Here is an 18,525-nt window from a genome sequence, read left to right as displayed (position 1 = left end):
GTCGGAACATCAGAAAAAGGGCAGTAAGTGGAGTAGAGGGCGCCTAAGGCCCTGTGGAGACCTGAGAGACTACTCTAAGGGGCTAGGGAGGTGCTGAAACCAACCTGACTGTGCCTGGGGTGAACTGGGACTAACCTAGAGAGGTTGTGTGGAGAGAGAAAGCCAGGGCACTGGTATTCCCCCCTTTGATCTACCTCAGCTTAGGCCTCAGCCTTGTCCCAGCCAGGGAGTAGCCCCCCTCAAGCCTTCCACAACCCTACAAGCTGTGCCTGGGCCAAATCAGCCCTTAAGAATTGAAGTGTCATCTGATTACATGAGTGTTGCTGTATACTTTTAATTATTTATTGGGGGTACTGTATTTATTGAATTTTTATCTATTTATTGCTGCACTATATTTATAGGTCCACAGGACTGGATGGTGTACAATATTTATTGGTACAGTATTTATTGCCTCAAAGTATTTAATTGTCTGTATATATTGCACTTGTATTTATGCCCTGTTATTTATGATCACCCCTATTTATTTCATCAAACAGCAAATATTTATTTGACCTGCTCTATTTAAGAATGTATATATTGTGATTGACTTATTTATTTTCCCAATCAGCAACTAAGAGAAGAAAGATAAAGAAAGCATATTTTCATAATTTTTACGGTGTAGAGTCGTTTTTGGAACGGATGCACGCATGGTTATTGTATGGGTATATTGTATGCTTAGCACTGCGCCTGTTTCCTGACCACTCGAGCCAAGCTACCACCGTGTGTTCGGGGAGTCCACCACCACCCTGCGGAGTGGGAGTGGGCTGTTTCCAACATAAATTGGTGTTCAGTGGTGGGATAGAGCTGTGCCTACATATACTCAACAATAACTGTGGGTAGTCCATAGGCCTACACCGGGAGTTTTCTCACAGCGGCCTTCCTAATTGTGGGTTTTTGTTTTTTCCAAATTTACTCTGGTGGTGGGAGGAGGTATTACTAAAGGTACCCCCCTGCATTGTTACTGCACAAAACCTGTCCTCTAACCTGAGTGGGCAAGATGGAGTTTGTACTAGAAAATCTAGAAACGTACACTGTGGCCCAACTCAGGGAGTTTTGCCAGCGGGAGGGGGTGTACTGCCCCCCAGGAGCAAAGAAGGGTGCACTCCAAACCAGCTTAAGGGCTTGGGGGGAGGCACGCCGAGAAAGCAAGGCTGAGGAGGAAGACAGGGATGGAGAGCCTGACCCCGAGGGGGCTGAGACGTACCAACCTGAGGTGGGGAACCTGTCAGCAGGGCCCAGGACACTTTCTAGGAAGGGCAGCACTGTCTCTAGCGGGGGCTTATCCAGCGTGGAGTTAGCAGATCGGAGAGAGAAAAGACAGCTCACATGGGATTTAGCAAAGCTGGAGAAGGAGAAGGAGGAACAGAGGTTGGCTCATGAGACGGAGAAAGAGAGGATGGCTCATGAGATAAGACTGAAAGAGATAGAGCTTCAGATCCTAAGAATTGGGGCACCAACTGTTCCTAATGGTGGCAGCAAAGACCAAGAAATCACCAGGGAATCCAAACCTTACCTGCCAAAGGACATAGTAGCTAGCTATGGGGCGGGTGACGACATCGCCAAGTGGCTAGCAGCCTATGAGGTCTCGTTGAGGGCCCATGGGGTTCCAGTGAAGTATTGGGGAGGAGGATTGTATAGGTACATGCCTCCAGCTGGTAGGGATGCTTTATTGGCCCTCGAAGAGGATGAGCAGACCCACTACCCCACCATGAAACTGGCGCTCATCAGAAAGTTTGGACTAACACCTGAAAAGTACAGACAGAAGTTCAGGGGTAGTCACAAGCTGGGCACACAGAATTGGGTGGACTTCCTGGACTATGCAAAGAAGGCACTGGAAGGTTGGATTCAGGGCAGTGAAGTAAGGAACTACGAGGAGCTGTTTGACCTAGTACTGAAGGAACACCTACTCGAGAAATGTTTCCCTGAACTGCGGCAACACCTGGTGGATAGCAAGCTGACCAGCCCCCGGAAGCTTGCTGAGGAGGCGGACATTTGGGCTAGTACCCGGGTGTCCACAAGGGGGACTGGAGGGGAAAAGAAGAAAGAAGGAGGGGAAAAGAAAAAGGAGTTCTCCAAAGGCCCCCAAAATAACTTCCAAGGGAAGGGAACAGGATTCACCTCTAAGGCTAACCCACCCAGAAACCCTAATCCTGGCCAGAGTCAGCAGCCAAGGGTTGTCCATTGCTATGAGTGCGGTGGCGTTGGACACTATAAAGGAGATCCGAAGTGTCAGAAACGATCACCCCCTCCCACTGGAGGAAAGCCCCCCGGAGTAGCTAGTGTAGTGCTCGGGGAGGAGATGCCCTTAACTAAGGGAAGGGAGTGGGCGGGTGTCACTTTAGTGTCCCTGGGAGAACGGGAGATGGTTCCTAAGATCCAGGTGCCCGCAAATACCGCAAAGTATGGGCAGTGGATCACCATCAACGGCCAAAGAGGGGAGGCTCTGAGAGACACAGGAGCCAGTATGACTATGGTGCGTAGTCAACTGGTGTCTCCAGAGCAGGTAATTCCCGATGTACTCCACCCAGCCGCGATGGCTGACGGCAGAACAGGTCACTATCCAGTGGCCGAGGTTCCCTTTGAATGGGGGGGGGTTGCAGGTTCACTTCGAGTTGCCGTAAGCCCTGCCGTGCCAGTCGATTGTCTGCTGGGCAATGACATGGAGCACAACGCTTGGAAGGAGGTGGAATACCGGACTCACACCGAGATGCTGGGTACACCTGACTGGGCCTGTGTTAGCACAAGGTCCGAGACTACCCGAAGAGGGAGTTCATTCCGGCTGGAGCCTGGAACAAAGGCCCAGCCAGCTGCCAGTCAAGGGAAGAACCGAGGACAGGAGGAGCCTGCCTCGGCGTCTCCACCCCGTAGGACGGATAGGCCACCGGAGGTGGTGGACCAGGAGTCTGCGGAGGGGGACGTTACCAACCTGGAGGACCTACCCATCCCGGCCGAGTGGCACGTGGAGGGAGGCCCATCCAGGGAGGAATTCTGCCAGGGCCAGAGGGAGTGCCCTACCCTTGAGGGGCTGAGGCGACAGGCCGAAGCCCAGGCAGCAGGGAACGTTGAAGGGAACTACAGTGTTTACTGGGAGGATGGCCTCCTCTACAGTGAACCCAAGGCACCCCTACATGGATCGTCACGAGCCTTGGTAGTTCCTCAACGTTATCGAGCCTTCCTTTTAGAGTTGGCTCACGAGATACCATTGGCAGGACACCTGGGGCAAGACAAGACCTTCGCCCGTCTTGTCCCACACTTTTATTGGCCTCAGATGAAAGTGTCGTCCGATACCTACTGCCGGACATGTGTGTCTTGCCAAGCCAGTGGGAAAACAGGGGTGAAGCTGAAAGCTCCCCTGGAACCACTTCCTGTCGTTAGCACCCCCTTTGAAAGGGTGGGCATCGACATTGTGGGTCCATTAGATCCACCGACTACAGCTGGTCACAGGTTTATCCTGGTTCTGGTGGATCATGCCACACGGTACCCAGAGGCAATACCTCTGAGGACCATAACAGCACCTGTTGTGGCTAGGGCCCTGATGGGAATCTTTACCCGAGTGGGTTTTCCCAAGGAAGTTGTGTCCGACAGGGGGACCAACTTCATGTCAGCATATATGCGGGCAATGTGGAAGGAGTGTGGAGTGACCTACCGGTTCACAACTCCTTACCACCCCCAGACCAATGGTCTGGTGGAAAGGTTTAACAAAACCTTAAAAGGCATGATCAGAAGTCTGCCTGAAGGCCTGCGGAGGAAATGGGACGTCCTCCTACCCTGTTTACTTTTTTCATACAGGGAAGTGCCACAGAAGGGAGTGGGCTTCAGCCCCTTCGAGCTTCTGTATGGGCACCCTGTACGTGGACCTCTTAACCTGGTGAGAGACGGATGGGAAAGAACTCCCAGAAAGCTCCCCCAGGATGTGGTGAGCTACATGCTGGCCTTCCGGAGCCAAATGGCTAAGTTGTGGAAGCAAGCTTCTGACAACTTGGAAGCCAGCCAAGCAGTGATGAAGGCGTGGTATGACCACAACGCTCACCCGGTGGAGTTGGAGCCTGGCCAGAAGGTGTGGGTGATCGAACCAGGAGAGCTTAGTGCCCTCCAGGATCGCTGGTCAGGACCCTTTGAGGTGTTGGAGAAGAAGGGTAAGGCTACCTACTTGGTGGACCTGAAGACCCCTCGTCAGCCCCTGCGGGTGCTGCATGCCAACCGCCTCAAACCCCACCACGAGAGGCCCGAAGTCATCTTGATGATGGTGACTGACGGAGGAGAGGACGTGGAAAGCGAGCCTCTCCCTGATCTGTTTGCGTCTCAGGAAAAGGATGGGTCGGTGGAGGGAGTGATTCTCTCCCCATCTCTAACTCCTGAACAGCAGGAGGACTGTCGCCAGGTCCTGGGGCAGTACTCTTCGTTGTTCTCCCTTGTTCCGGGTAGGACTCACCTGTGCGTCCATGACGTGGACACAGGAGACAGCCCACCTGTGAAGTCCAAGATCTACCGGATGTCAGACAAGGTGAAGGCCAGCATTCATAGTGAAGTCACTAAGATGCTGGAGCTAGGAGTGATTGAACCTTCTAGCAGCCCCTGGTCCAGTCCGGTGGTGTTAGTACCGAAAGCTGCACCACCGGGTGCCCAACCAGAACTGAGGTTCTGTGTGGACTACCGGGGACTGAATTCAGTGACAAAGACTGATGCACATCCGATCCCTAGGGCGGATGAATTAATTGACCGGCTGGGAGCTGCCCAATATCTAAGTACCTTTGACCTTACTACGGGGTACTGGCAGATCTCTTTGACTGATGGAGCAAGGGAAAGGTCAGCCTTCTCCACGCCCAATGGCCACTACCAGTTCTGTGTGATGCCCTTTGGGCTCAAGAACGCACCTGCCACGTTTCAGCGCCTGGTAAACCAGATCCTCACCGGAATGGAGAGTTTCTCTGCTGCTTATTTGGATGACATAGCCGTCTTCAGTAACAGCTGGGAGGATCACTTGCGTCACCTGCAAGCTGTTCTCCAGGCCCTGAGACAAGCTGGATTGACGATCAAGGCCAGCAAGTGCCAGATCGGGCAGGGGTCGGTAGTGTACCTTGGACACTTGGTGGGTAGGGGAACGGTGCAACCCCTCCAGGCGAAGATCGAGGCCATCATGGCCTGGGAACCCCCCAAGACACAGACTGAGGTCCGAGCATTTTTGGGCCTCACGGGATACTATCGCCGCTTCGTGAAGGGGTACGGTACCATCGTAGCCCCTCTCACGGAGCTCACGTCCAAGAAACAACCTCGACGGGTAGTCTGGACGGAGGCTTGTCAGCAAGCCTTTGAGAAATTGAAGAAAGCCATGTGCGAGGCCCCGGTCTTAAGGGCCCCAGACTTTTCCAAGAAGTTCATTGTCCAGACAGATGCATCAGAACATGGCATTGGGGCAGTGTTATCGCAACTCAACGAAGAGGGTCTGGATCAACCCGTGGTCTTCCTATCCAGGAGACTACTTCCCAGGGAACAGAAGTGGAGTGCAATAGAGCGTGAAGCCTTTGCAGTGGTATGGGCTCTGAAGAAGTTGCGGCCATACCTGTTTGGCTCGCACTTCCTAGTTCAGACCGACCACCGACCCCTTCGTTGGCTGATGCAAATGAAGGGGGAGAATCCCAAGTTGTTAAGGTGGTCTATTTCCCTACAGGGGATGGACTTTCAGGTGGAACATCGGCCTGGAGTGGACCACGCCAATGCAGACGGTCTCTCAAGGTATTTCCGCCTTAGTGATGAGAACTCCCAAGGGGTTGGGTAGCTCTCCCCACTTTCAGCTGGGGGGGACGCGTGTTAGACCTGTCAGCCCTTTGGGTGGTCCCTCCTCATCATTATTTATTTTGTCCCACTTTTGCCTCAAACCCTGTTTGAATTTTTCCTTTTTGGGAACCACCAGACTTTTTCGTGTTGCTACAGATTCAGGGAGCCATTTTAGCTACCCCTGAAACTTCTGTCTGAGGGCCTGGAGCACAAAATGGTGGCCACCTGTGACATCACCAGCATCCACTGGAACCTACCAGCACCTTCCAGAACATTCCAGGAGCTTCCAGAACCCTGTGACCGTTGGAGGCGGTTTAGAATGTTGGGAGGACAAGAGAGGCAGTTGGCAGTTGGAGCTAGCAGTTGGCACCTGACTGGTGAAGAGAGAGGAGCACAACAGTGAAGGAGGAAGGAGTGAAGCAGCAGGGGTGGAAACTTGTGCCTGGAGTGGGGTCCATAAACCCACCCTTGATACTTGTCCCTACTGATGGATCCCAGCCTATAGCCCTGTGTGGGAAGAAGACAGAAAAACTCAACCTAAGGACCTGGACAGCAGGAACAGGCCTTAGAAGCAGAAAGCAGCAAGATCCTGACCTGGAAACTGGTTTCCCTGGAGTCCGGCGTCGAGTAGCCTGAAGACCTGGAGCCCGAGGTGGAGAAGCGGCGCTGACTGAAGTAGCAGACGTCGTACCCGGAGCCGCCTGAGGTCGTGAGAGGGCGCCGACGGAGGTCGTGAGGAATACCAGAGGTCGAGGAGGAAGTGAACCGAGGTCGAGCGAGCGGCGTCATCGGAGGAGTGAAGTCCGCCCTCCGGAGTCGTCGGAGACCGAGGTAGAGGAGCACCGGAGGTCGGGAGTGAGGATCGCACTCCGGAGTCGCCCGGAACCTGTGTGGAGGAGCACCGGAGGTCGGGGGTGAGGATCGCACCCCGGAGACGCCGGAAGTCGACATCGAGGCCAGGCCGGCTGACGTCATCGGAGCCGAGAGCGCCATCGGACCGGAGCCGCCCGAAGTCGACATCGTGAAGAGACTGCCCGACGCCGTCGAATCGGAGGTCGAGATCGAACCGAGGCCGCCGACATCGGACCGGAACCGCCTGCCGGCGTCGTCAAAGAACTGACATTGTGCCGAGGCCGCCGAGACCGAACCGGAACCGCCTCACGGCGTCGACACGACTCCAGCGGCGTCGGAACATCAGAAAAAGGGCAGTAAGTGGAGTAGAGGGCGCCTAAGGCCCTGTGGAGACCTGAGAGACTACTCTAAGGGGCTAGGGAGGTGCTGAAACCAACCTGACTGTGCCTGGGGTGAACTGGGACTAACCTAGAGAGGTTGTGTGGAGAGAGAAAGCCAGGGCACTGGTATTCCCCCCTTTGATCTACCTCAGCTTAGGCCTCAGCCTTGTCCCAGCCAGGGAGTAGCCCCCCTCAAGCCTTCCACAACCCTACAAGCTGTGCCTGGGCCAAATCAGCCCTTAAGAATTGAAGTGTCATCTGATTACATGAGTGTTGCTGTATACTTTTAATTATTTATTGGGGGTACTGTATTTATTGAATTTTTATCTATTTATTGCTGCACTATATTTATAGGTCCACAGGACTGGATGGTGTACAATATTTATTGGTACAGTATTTATTGCCTCAAAGTATTTAATTGTCTGTATATATTGCACTTGTATTTATGCCCTGTTATTTATGATCACCCCTATTTATTTCATCAAACAGCAAATATTTATTTGACCTGCTCTATTTAAGAATGTATATATTGTGATTGACTTATTTATTTTCCCAATCAGCAACTAAGAGAAGAAAGATAAAGAAAGCATATTTTCATAATTTTTACGGTGTAGAGTCGTTTTTGGAACGGATGCACGCATGGTTATTGTATGGGTATATTGTATGCTTAGCACTGCGCCTGTTTCCTGACCACTCGAGCCAAGCTACCACCGTGTGTTCGGGGAGTCCACCACCACCCTGCGGAGTGGGAGTGGGCTGTTTCCAACACCGACCCTTTTCAACATCTATGTCAGACCGTTGGCTAGTTTGGTCAGACAACATGGCTTCATGCTGGTGTCCTATGCGGATGATTCACAGTTAGTAATATCAACTGTGGATCACCCTGACCAAATAGCGGACAAGTTTCACGCCTGTCTTGTTGACGTGATAAATTGGATGCGCCTGAGCTTTTTAAAAATTAATACTGAAAAGACTGAAGTGATGGAGTTTGGGAAAGGCCCCTCAATCTGGAATTCTCTCTGGTGGCCTTCGGAGGCTGGGCAATGCCCTCTCCCGGTCACTAAGGTAAGGAACCTGGGCGTGATTTTTGATGATAAACTAGATATGTCTGCCCAGGTCAACAGCCTAACTTCATCATGCTTCTTTCTCTTAAAAACCCTGCGGAAAATTCACCCGTACATTCCTCTGGCGCTCCAGAAGACTGTGATGGCCGCTTTATTCATGTCCAGATTGGACTACTGCAATGCCATGTTTTTAGGGATGGATAAGTTTCAGGTGGGAAAAATCCTGTCCTTGCAGAATGCTGCGGTTCGGGTTATTCTGAACCTGCCCAGGGGCTGTCCCACCTCTGAAGGTAGGAAATCCTTGCACTGGCTTCCGGTCCAACAAAGGATCGAGTTTAAGGCTCTCTGTTTGGTTCACCGGGCCCGTTTTGGGGGTGGCGCAAATGATGGAAGTGATAGATTTTAACCCTATTTCCCGCCTCGCGCTTTGCGGTCTGCCAACCTAGGCTTTATCTGTACTTCCAGATTTAAATTTGCGAGATGGGGTGGTCGCTCTTTTGGCACATGTGCAGCAAGACTATGGAATCACCTGCCTGTGGAGATGCGACTGCAACCCAATTATGCCCTTTTCAGAAAAATGTTGAAACATCGCCTATTTCAGGTTCAGTAATAATCTCGCTCTCCCGCCGATCCTACACACCATAGCGCCAAGACACCTTTCGGTATTCGAGCGCTCTACAAGCTTCTTTTATACTTATACTTATACTTAATATGCTTGGTGGTGCCGCTGCAGCACCGCCAAGCATATTATGAGTTTCCTCAATGCCAGCAGTATCATGGTGGTTCTCCCGGTATGAAACTGCTGGCAGTGAGGAAACATAGAGAGCCCCACAGGACCACCTCATGCCCCTGTGCATGGGGGTACATGAAGGGGAGCACATGTTGTGCCCCCCTGTGTGCATGCATCCCTGTTCCAACACAGCACAGACTGCACAGTCCCTGCCGTGCAGGAAAGTGCATTAACGGTCCTGCGGCTGTGCAGGTCCAAGACTCACATATGAGCCTCTGTACTGCACTACCGTGGGACCATCATGCCGCTCGCCTGACAGACCATGAAATTACTCATAATCTGGTGGATGGACAGCGGTCCTTTTTGGCTTTGTGGGAGTGGGCGGGCGGTGGCATGGTGGCCTGCTCCCACACCGCCAAACTCGTAATCAGGCACTAACAGGCACATGCATCAAACATGCCATTTGCGATTCCTTATTAGCGAAAAATAAGGATTCGCTAATAAGGAAGCGCAAATGCCTATGCATGTAGGAATCGCGGAGAAAATAGCGATTCCTACAAATTCCTTAATTGCGACTCGCAAATTGCGACTAAGGAATGTCTCCCCATTCATTCCTATGGGCCTACAGGCTAATAGGAATGAATGGGAGATTGCATGCGCAATTTGTGAGTACCAATATGTACTCGCAAATTGCGTATGCAATTTCAAGGGTGTCAAAATGACACCCTGTTGCACCCCTGAAATAGTGATGTGCACCCATGTTGCGCACACACATGCCCCAAGGGCATGTGTGTGCCCATCATGAAACTTTGAAAAATGCACTAAAGTGCATTTTTCAAAGTTTTTGCAAATTACCTTCAACTTCATGGCAATTTGCACCCCCTATTAGCGAAATCGCTATTCTAAAGTGGTTCTTGCATTGCATTTAAGGAATCAAAAATTGCGATTCCTTAAAATGCAATAGCAATTTGAGAAATCGCAAATAATTGCGAATTCTCAAATTGCGAGTGTCTTGAACCTTGATGCATCGCAAATGCTTTTTTTGCAGACGCAAACGGCTGATTTTTGCGAATCGCACCGTTTGCGCTCGCAAAAATGGTTGATGCATGTGCCTGTAAGGCTTTTCACCAGCTCTAAGCAGTGCAATGCAGTAGCTGCGATTTACTATCCAGTGCAAATGATGCCATGGAAAAGGTACCTTTCTCAGCACAAAAAAAACTGCTTTGTTCCACTTTGCATCAAGAGGGCAATACTTGATGAAGGATCAGCACAAACACCCAAATGTTTTGATGTGAAGCTAATTCTACTGAGATAGCCAAACGGGCCTTTAAATCAAAACCCCAAACCTTAAGGAAGCCGGCAAAAATAAGGGTGAAAATATTGATTTCCCTCAGAAACCGAAGCACTGCATGTGTGCTTCAGTGCACATAAAATCCACATGACCCTTCTGTGTTTTTCTTCACCTAGGAAATTGTACTGGAAGGGTATGATTTCAGTACAGATTCAAAACTAGACAGCTCACGGTCGCATCTGTGCCATGTTGCGAGACTGTAGGCAAACTACACAGCCTGTTTGAGTGCCAGCAAAATGGAAGACACGTGCAGCAATCCAATCTTTGTAGATATAGCACTGCACTTTCTTTTCCCTTTCTCTATTTTTGTTTATTGTAAGATAAAGTAAATCTAAGCAGAAACAAATCCAAGGGTACATTCAGCTTTTCAGCAATTTGCTTCAGTTTATTGCACATTGAAAAAAACATGAGCAGTATGGAGGCAGTAGTGGCTCTACTTGGATAAAGAAAACCTTTTTTTTTTTAATTATTATTATTTTAAGTCACAAATAACACCAAAACCGGGAAAAATATATATAGCACAGGAAGAAATCATAAAAAAAAGAAGAAGGAGAAAAAAAAAGGAGAAAGGAAACCTAAGAAATATGTTGTCCGAAGTTTGAATTGAAACCAAAGAAAACCACTCAGTGTTAGCAAACACTTTTAGCCAAGGAGAAGAACTCTAGCTTAAGCAATGTTGAATGATACAAAAGAACTTTGCACAACCTTGTTTTCACTTCTTAAAATGTTCATGGTTTGGGTAGAATGTTAAAAACAGGATGTATGAAAGAACTTCTATGTCAGAACGATATAATCTGTTTTCAGGAGTCATGGCTGTAAGAAGTAGTGCTACTGATAACATTTTTTGTCTAAATTCATGCCTGTAGAAGAGCTAACATTATGGGTCAGTTTTCCAGTGGTCTGTTCAACTTAATCTCAACAAGGATTGCAAGAAAAGCAAGACAAATTATAACTAAATGTGATTGGGTTTTGGTTTGGTTAGTAAAATTGAATTATATCTAAACTCACCATGTATTGATATACTTATAGTGAGAAATGAATATGCAATCTTTTTCAGATAGAATCTACAAGAGATAACAGGAGAATTTCAAAGACGAGCTGAGTGGTATACTGACTGATTTCCCAAATAACCTAATTGTTATAATGGGAAATATCAACCTTCCTTTAGGCCGAAGGAGAGATGATCTGAATAACGATGATTTACTATTTGCCTATAGAAACCCTGCAGCAGAATTTCCTGATTGGGTAATTTCGAAATCAGCCTGGGTTATGAAAACATCTCTGGCCATATGGGGTATTGTATATTTAAATGGTTACTTCTGCTCTGATATTCTGGCAGCTTAAACCTACTACCATAATGTGATGAGATGTTCCTAGGCTACATTTGTTTACAAATGTGCTTTTTTAGCTGATTTTGAGCATTCAAGTACTCTAGCTGGAAGGTGGTGATCATCGCTCTTGAACATGGACTTTTGCAGACAACTAAAACTCGTGTAGATGGGAAGCATTTAGAACAACTTTAACATTTCCAGAATAATATAGAATTTGATAATCTGGTGGAGTTAGGTAGTGATTTGATCTTGAAGTCAAATTGAGAAAAATCAGAGCATTTCGGCAATATCAGAATAAGAGGTGTTCAGCATAATGTTGGGTGGTTAGACAGACATTATCAATAAAGAAAAAGTCAATTAAGAAAGTTAAAATGGAGAACCAAGAAGATAAACGACATTCATAATAATATGGCCTATAAATTATTGAGGTCAGAATATAAGAGCTTGGTACAGAGTAAAATAAATGATGAATTACAATACTTGTTGTGATCATATGTTATCAGCTATTTCATCCATGGAGTCAAGGGAATTTTGAGGATTAGACCATTGTGGTATGGGTAGAAAATCTGCTTCAGTTGTATGTAGGCCAGGGTATGGGAGGAGTCCTGGCTAGCTACCTAAAAGAAACATTTATCAACGGGTATAAGGAATTTTCACGAATCAGGTTTTAGAGTAAGTTAATATTATTTAATAAATATTATGAACTGAAAAGTTGGAAAAAAAGATGTAAAAAAATATAAACCCTGGTATTTAGCCATAAGGTTAAGCCTTCCTCTTGGTAAATCGTCAAGGCAAAAGTGGGTAAGGTATCCTCGTATAGCTATCTGGGTGTGAATTTCCAGAATAAATTCAAGTGGAACAAATATGTAGAAAAATACATGTGCTTTGTCATCTATTGTAGGCCTTGAGAAATTTAGTAGAGATTTTGCTGGCCAATCCTTAGCATCTGCATTAATAGCATATAAAGTGATGGCTCAGCCTCAGACCTTAAATGGTGGGGAGATACTTTGCCTAGGTAGAAAAGTACCTTTGCAGACGGGAAGTGTTTGAAATTCTTGTTGAACCTACCTAAGTAATTGATGGTGTAACCTATAACCGTGGAAGTACATTTTATATCATGGCGATACATAGCAATCCTTCAAACCCCATGTTTTTGCAATAGGTTTGTGATTTGTTCACCACCCAAAATTGCCAAATGTCATATGAAGAAAATCTTTATCAGTGAATTAAGTAGGTCCAGGAGATAAGAAAGCAGGTGATTACGGTACATAGCCACTTTTCTTTATATGCATTGAACTTAAATTCTCTGTTAAGCTTGGTCCAAAGTGTAATTATGTACTTTGGCTAAATTCGTATCAAGAAAAGATTAATTATGTGGCTGTGACGAAATCACCAATTTTATTGAGATCATCCTAGCAAAAGCAAGCAACTTAGCCTTACATTTCCCATTCAACGAATCCAGAGATGAAGTAAAACATCTTAAAATTCAGGATTGGGTACCATCCTCTCTATACCCTGATGGGAACTACTTTTGTGGCTTACAATTCTCATGTACTGCTTAAGTGATTAATAATATATGATGTAAGAAGTTGTTTTTTTAAAACTGGTTTTAATTAAGTATGGTATTTATTATTTTACGATAGCCCAGATTTTTTAACCATATTTAAATGTAGCATGTGCTATGCAACAATTTTTAAAGGGCGTAAAAGATATAGAAAATTTGTAACAACAATTATCTATGGTTTTACAACAGCGTACGCCAATTTTACATTGCGTTTTATAGCATATGTTTAATTGAATATCTGTGATGGACCAGAGTCCCAAAAACACTAAATTGTCAACATAATTGCATAAACAACATAATGCAGAATGCAACACACATAGAAAAAGCAAAAACAAGGAGAAATAGAAGTATTTCTCCTCATTTTGTCATTCGAACGCCTGCTCTTCTATGGCGTTAGTTATTGGCGCTGCCTTAGATATACACATTCTTGTAAATCTGAGGCAGCGTCAACAAGCAATGGGTTTTGCGGTAGAATGCCCACAGAAACCCTCATTGCACGTCCCTTTCACGCTAAGGAATGCATGTAAAAGGGCCGTATTTACAAGGCGGCATTAAGCCTGAAAAAGTGGCTTAACGCAACTTTGCAAATATGGAGAAGGGCATAGCGCCAACAGAACGTCGCTAAAAGTGACGTTCTGGTGGTTCTATCCCCTTGGAAATATACCCCCTGTATGTTTCACAATTCCATATCAAGAACACGTCCTGCATCAGGGACAGCAGAGAAACCACCATCTCCTTCCAGGATAAGGTAGATTAGAACTAGGCCCACCTGCTCATCAGCCGCGGCCGTGCAGTTAAGAGCGGTGGAGCCGTGAGGGCTGGATTTCGATGGACGATGACGAGGGAAAATGAAATAAATAATAAATGTCCCCTCATTACCGTCTATTGAAATGCCCCACCCCCCAGCCCCCGCACCCGGCCCCACCACTCTTACTTGCACGGTCTGCAACTGCTGCTCATGTCAGGATATGGTCGAGAACAGAGCGCATCTTCTATCACCGTGATAGGGCATGGAATGGATTTACTGGAAAGCGCCCCCGGCATATAGCAGAGGGGCGCCATTAGTCGCTCCATGGCAGGAGCCTAGGTGGAGTGTCCTTCATCGGTGTTGCCACAAAGGAGGGTCACCTCTGACGTCATTGAGTTGCGCCCGCCCAGGGTTGCAGCATATAAGGCCTCGCAATGCGAAGGATCAGCCTCTTTCCCCCTCACTGCGCACCAGGATCCATCATACCGCATTCGCACACCACCCACCCACCCTTCAAGTAAGGCGGAATTTGGCAGAATTTCTTGCATCAGAAATGGGGGCTAACCCGAATGTGGACCGATTTACTGAACTTTCCTCTTGGAGGGGTGTTGATGCTGACCTGCTGGTGGTCCTGGACCTTTCTGCCCTAACCCGGAATGACTGGATTTGAACATTTTGGGGGGATTTGCCTGGTGTCAGGTACCCCGGAGGGCCGAAGCACTATGCGGTGTCCTGGTGGATGTGTTGGTAAAAGGAACTGCGGGCATTGCCCATCTCTCAGAGTGATGGGGAGAAGTTCCTAATAGGGTATGCCCTTGGCTGAGGGCATGGTCAATGGATAAGGTAAAAGGGGCCTGCTGGCACTTTGCATTCTGAAATGTTTGCATTCTATAAGGGAAGGTGGACATAACGGTTGTATTGCTTGCACAATCTGAGCTGTTTTTCTGCCTTATGTCCTGCATTCTCATAACAATTATGTATGATTTGGCTGATCTTACGTCCTGTATTCTCATAACAATATCTGCTTAACTATGCTTAGCATTTATGAATTCCAAATGAGTCTGTGTGAATAAAAGGCTACGCCCTTGGTCAAACCACACTAATTGCAGGGGTCTTATCTCCTTGGGAGTTGTTTCAGTGTGGGACAGTGAGGTGCACATTGTGAGTGCACTATCTGGGGGTGCTAGGGTAGAGTGTTTAAGACATCTATTCTTAAAGCAGATTAAATAAAGCACATAAACATTAGAACAAAGTATTCTTTCGGATTTAATTCATAGATATAATAGATAGCTTGCTTGCCTGAAAGATATGACAGCAAATTGTATTCTACGATAGTACTAACTTTTAATTCCAATCAATAGTTTAAAACTAGATTTTACACATGCACCTGGATTCATTAGAGTCGCCATTCCCATTCGGCGAGAAAAGGCACTTATAGGGAGTCACCTATTGTTGTTGCCACATTACAAAAAAGCCCTAAAAATGGAGTGGACAAGAAGCAAAATGCAAATTTCCCTGGGTGCTGTAAATCCTTCCATTTTTACAGGTGCAGGTCATGGGAGACATTGTTTACATTGAATGCGTTACAACACATTCCATTACAATGCGGTCATTATAACGACTGCTTTGTTACAACGCGAACCATTACATCGCAAGTCGTTACAACAACTTGCTGTAGGGGGCAGAAGGTGATGGATTTACAGTCCAATGCCTTCCCTGCTGCTGTTGCACAAACTGGAGTAGGAATAGCAAATTATACTATTCCTAAGTCCAGCGCACCCCCTACAGCAAGTAGTTGTAACAACTTGCGATGTAATAGTTTGCGTTGTAATGGAATGCGTTGTAGCGCATTCGATGTAATGACATATATTCGTAGGTCATTCACCCACACACAATTCATTCATACATCAATCTCAGATTTTTATTCAGGCAGAAGATGCATTCATTTGTCCATTCATTCATCCACATGCGTATATCTATCCATCGACCCCCTGAAGTCACCGAACAACCACTCCATGAGTTCATCAATCCAGCTACTCGAGCACACCCATACTTCCATCCACCCTCTCCGTCCCTGCATCCAGTTGAGCCTTTACATCCATGCATTTGATTCATGCTTCCACCTACATGGTCGTGCATCCTTCAATCCAAGCGCACCTTTATGTGGGTGTGTTTTCTGGCGCACTGCATGTGTGTGTTGTGCAACAACGTCAGAGTGCTACACAGCGGGGCTTTGGCTCTGACCACATACTGGTAGCCTATCAGTGCTGTGTATTGTGAATGGATTGTTGTTGAGAATGTTGGTCTGTGTATACACAGATGTCTGCATGTGTATATGTGGTTGTTTATATGGGCGCATAGATTACGACTGTTATGTGCCTCACCACCATTAACATTTCCAGACCTATACTCTTTATCAAAGTTTGTATTCTATTTGACTCTCTCCTTATTCTTCCTTCTTCTCTGTTTCTCTCCCCAGCTGAGGCCCTGATGTGTTACGAATGCCATGAAGGTTTCTGTGTCCCCAACCTCTGCGATCACACAGAAACGCACTGCATAACCTACATGGATGTGAGCAGTAAGTGGGCAGATGGCACCTTATTCACACATTTACTATGTACGCATATCTATAGGTTGGATGGGAACAGATTGTTTACAATTGGGTGAATAATGTCGGAAATAGCAAAGAGACCATTGGCCATTTGCATTAGTCGCTCCATAATGGAGGGGTGGGGGACTGAGGAAGAGGGTTATGACCGGAAGTGGTCATGAGTTATGCGATGGAGGGACCAGAGTAAGGCCCTTTAAAAGGGGGCTACCCCGGGTGACCCCTTCTTTGTCCCCTTATGTGCTGCGGGAGTTGCAGGCAGAATGTTTGCCACCCACCCACCCCAACATGTCTACATTGGAGCCCATTGAAGCCGTGTGATGACACTGATGCTTGAGGGCACTAAGTTGCCCAGTTGGCCTTTCAGGAGTGAGACTGGTTGGATGGGGGGGATGACCTGCTGGTGGCCCTACACTTTTAGCCCTACCTCGGGTAACCTAGAGATTATGTGGGGCATAACCAAGAGTCATGGGATGCCCTGGTAGTGACCAATGCGCTATGCGGTCTCTTGAGCTGTCGGAAATTTTTTATGTGTCGGTTTATCTTACCTGGTCTTTCTGTACTATGTTGCCCCGAAATGGAGATGTAAATGGGATATGTGCAATGCTGTGTTCAGGTTTGGTGTGTATTTTGCTATAATTTCTATTGTGTAATGTTATTGGTTTGCAGTGGTTGTTATACCACTTTGTTTCATGTGACGTAAATTTGCTAAGACCCAACCCCTCAAAGCTTGTTTACACATTTACAATGTACACATATCTATAGGTTAGTTGGGAACACATTGTTTAAAATTGGGTGAAAAATGCTGGAAATGTGAATTGTCATATATTGCCAGCTCTTGTTGGAACTCTCTAAACATATAATTGCAGTGCCAGCCATTTTGAATTCTGTATTCCTTATGGGAAATTGTATTTACACAATTTTCATAGTGCAAACCAGGTTAAAAAATCACGGCAGGTGGTACAGCAGTACAATAATACAAGTAGAGGGTATATACACCGGGTTGTTGATTTACAAAGTGCCACAGAAACATAAGAGTACAGTAATTGAGCAGATAACAATTTAAGTTCAGTGCTTGACACAGCAATATAGGTACACTGCATGTAGAGCTTCTATACAATGTGACATTATATGTTGTGCCTTGGAAGTTAGTGACTGGCATCACCTAGGCTGTGGTGAGGTGGACTGAGCAGAGCCTCAGGGCTCGCTTGCCCAAATATGTTCAAAGGGATAATATTATTCTATTCTAATACTAACCATTCATATAGGGCCAGATTCACAATATACAGAATTATAGATGGGTAATAGTGAATAACTGAACTGTTTTTCACAGAGGAGTTCTGAGTGACATCAAATAGTCAATGAGAGCAAAGCTTGAGTTGTCTATGATGTCACTCGGATTCTAGAGGTGAGATATATATCGCTGGTATTCACTTTTTATGCATTCATAGTTGCGTTTTGTATAGTCCCCAAAATGATCTGCTTCTACTTTCAGCTGTTACGCAGGGGCAGATGACTCTCTCCCAGCTTTCCCTTTCCCAAATATAAAGAAAAACAGATAATGGCCCTCCATACACCCTAACCACCACCTTTGGTGCCAACCCCTTCCTACCCCACTGAAGCCGTGTGCTCGGTCTACCCTCCATCATAGATGAGAGCCAGCGTTGAACTGACGGGCTCTCAGAGAGACTTGTCAGAGCAGCCCAATCTGCTTCATAATGAAGCCAAAGGGGGAAACAATTTGTGTACCCACTGATGCTATGTTATAGCAGTGAATAACAAGATTTAGGGGCATATTATCAAGAAAGAGAGTTAAAATTATCGCCGCTTTAGCGGCAGAAAACTGTCGCTAAAGCAGCGATAATGGGCTTGATAATATGCCCTGGAGAATTCCCATAGAAGCCCATGTTTTGGTGTCAACATGGGTGTGATAGCCCGCTGGGCAGGGAGGCAATGGCCCCGGGCCGCGATGACCAACCTGTGTGGAAGTGGATGGCCTGTCAGAAAAAAGAAGGAAACAAACTAAAGTTGTGTTCAAAGAAGTCTCTGCTTCTTTTAATATCTTTTTCTCAAGTGTTGTTGT

The 18,525-nt window shown here is 46.8% G+C and overlaps 1 long non-coding RNA gene across 1 annotated transcript in view; it reads left to right on the top strand.

Moving 5' to 3' along the window:
- The window catches only part of LOC146811373 (uncharacterized), a 46,624-nt gene that overhangs the window by 17,129 nt on the left and 10,970 nt on the right, over nt 1-18,525 (top strand). The window contains exon 2 of the long non-coding RNA XR_014965815.1: nt 16,314-16,412. This is a non-coding gene — a long non-coding RNA (uncharacterized LOC146811373). The remainder of the gene's footprint in view (nt 1-16,313; nt 16,413-18,525) is intronic.

The sequence above is a fragment of the Triturus cristatus genome, chromosome 7, assembly GCF_964204655.1.
Source record: "Triturus cristatus chromosome 7, aTriCri1.1, whole genome shotgun sequence".
NCBI lineage: Eukaryota > Metazoa > Chordata > Amphibia > Caudata > Salamandridae > Triturus > Triturus cristatus.
Note: the sequence above shows the minus strand (reverse complement) of the source record. Positions and strands in the feature narration are given on the sequence as shown.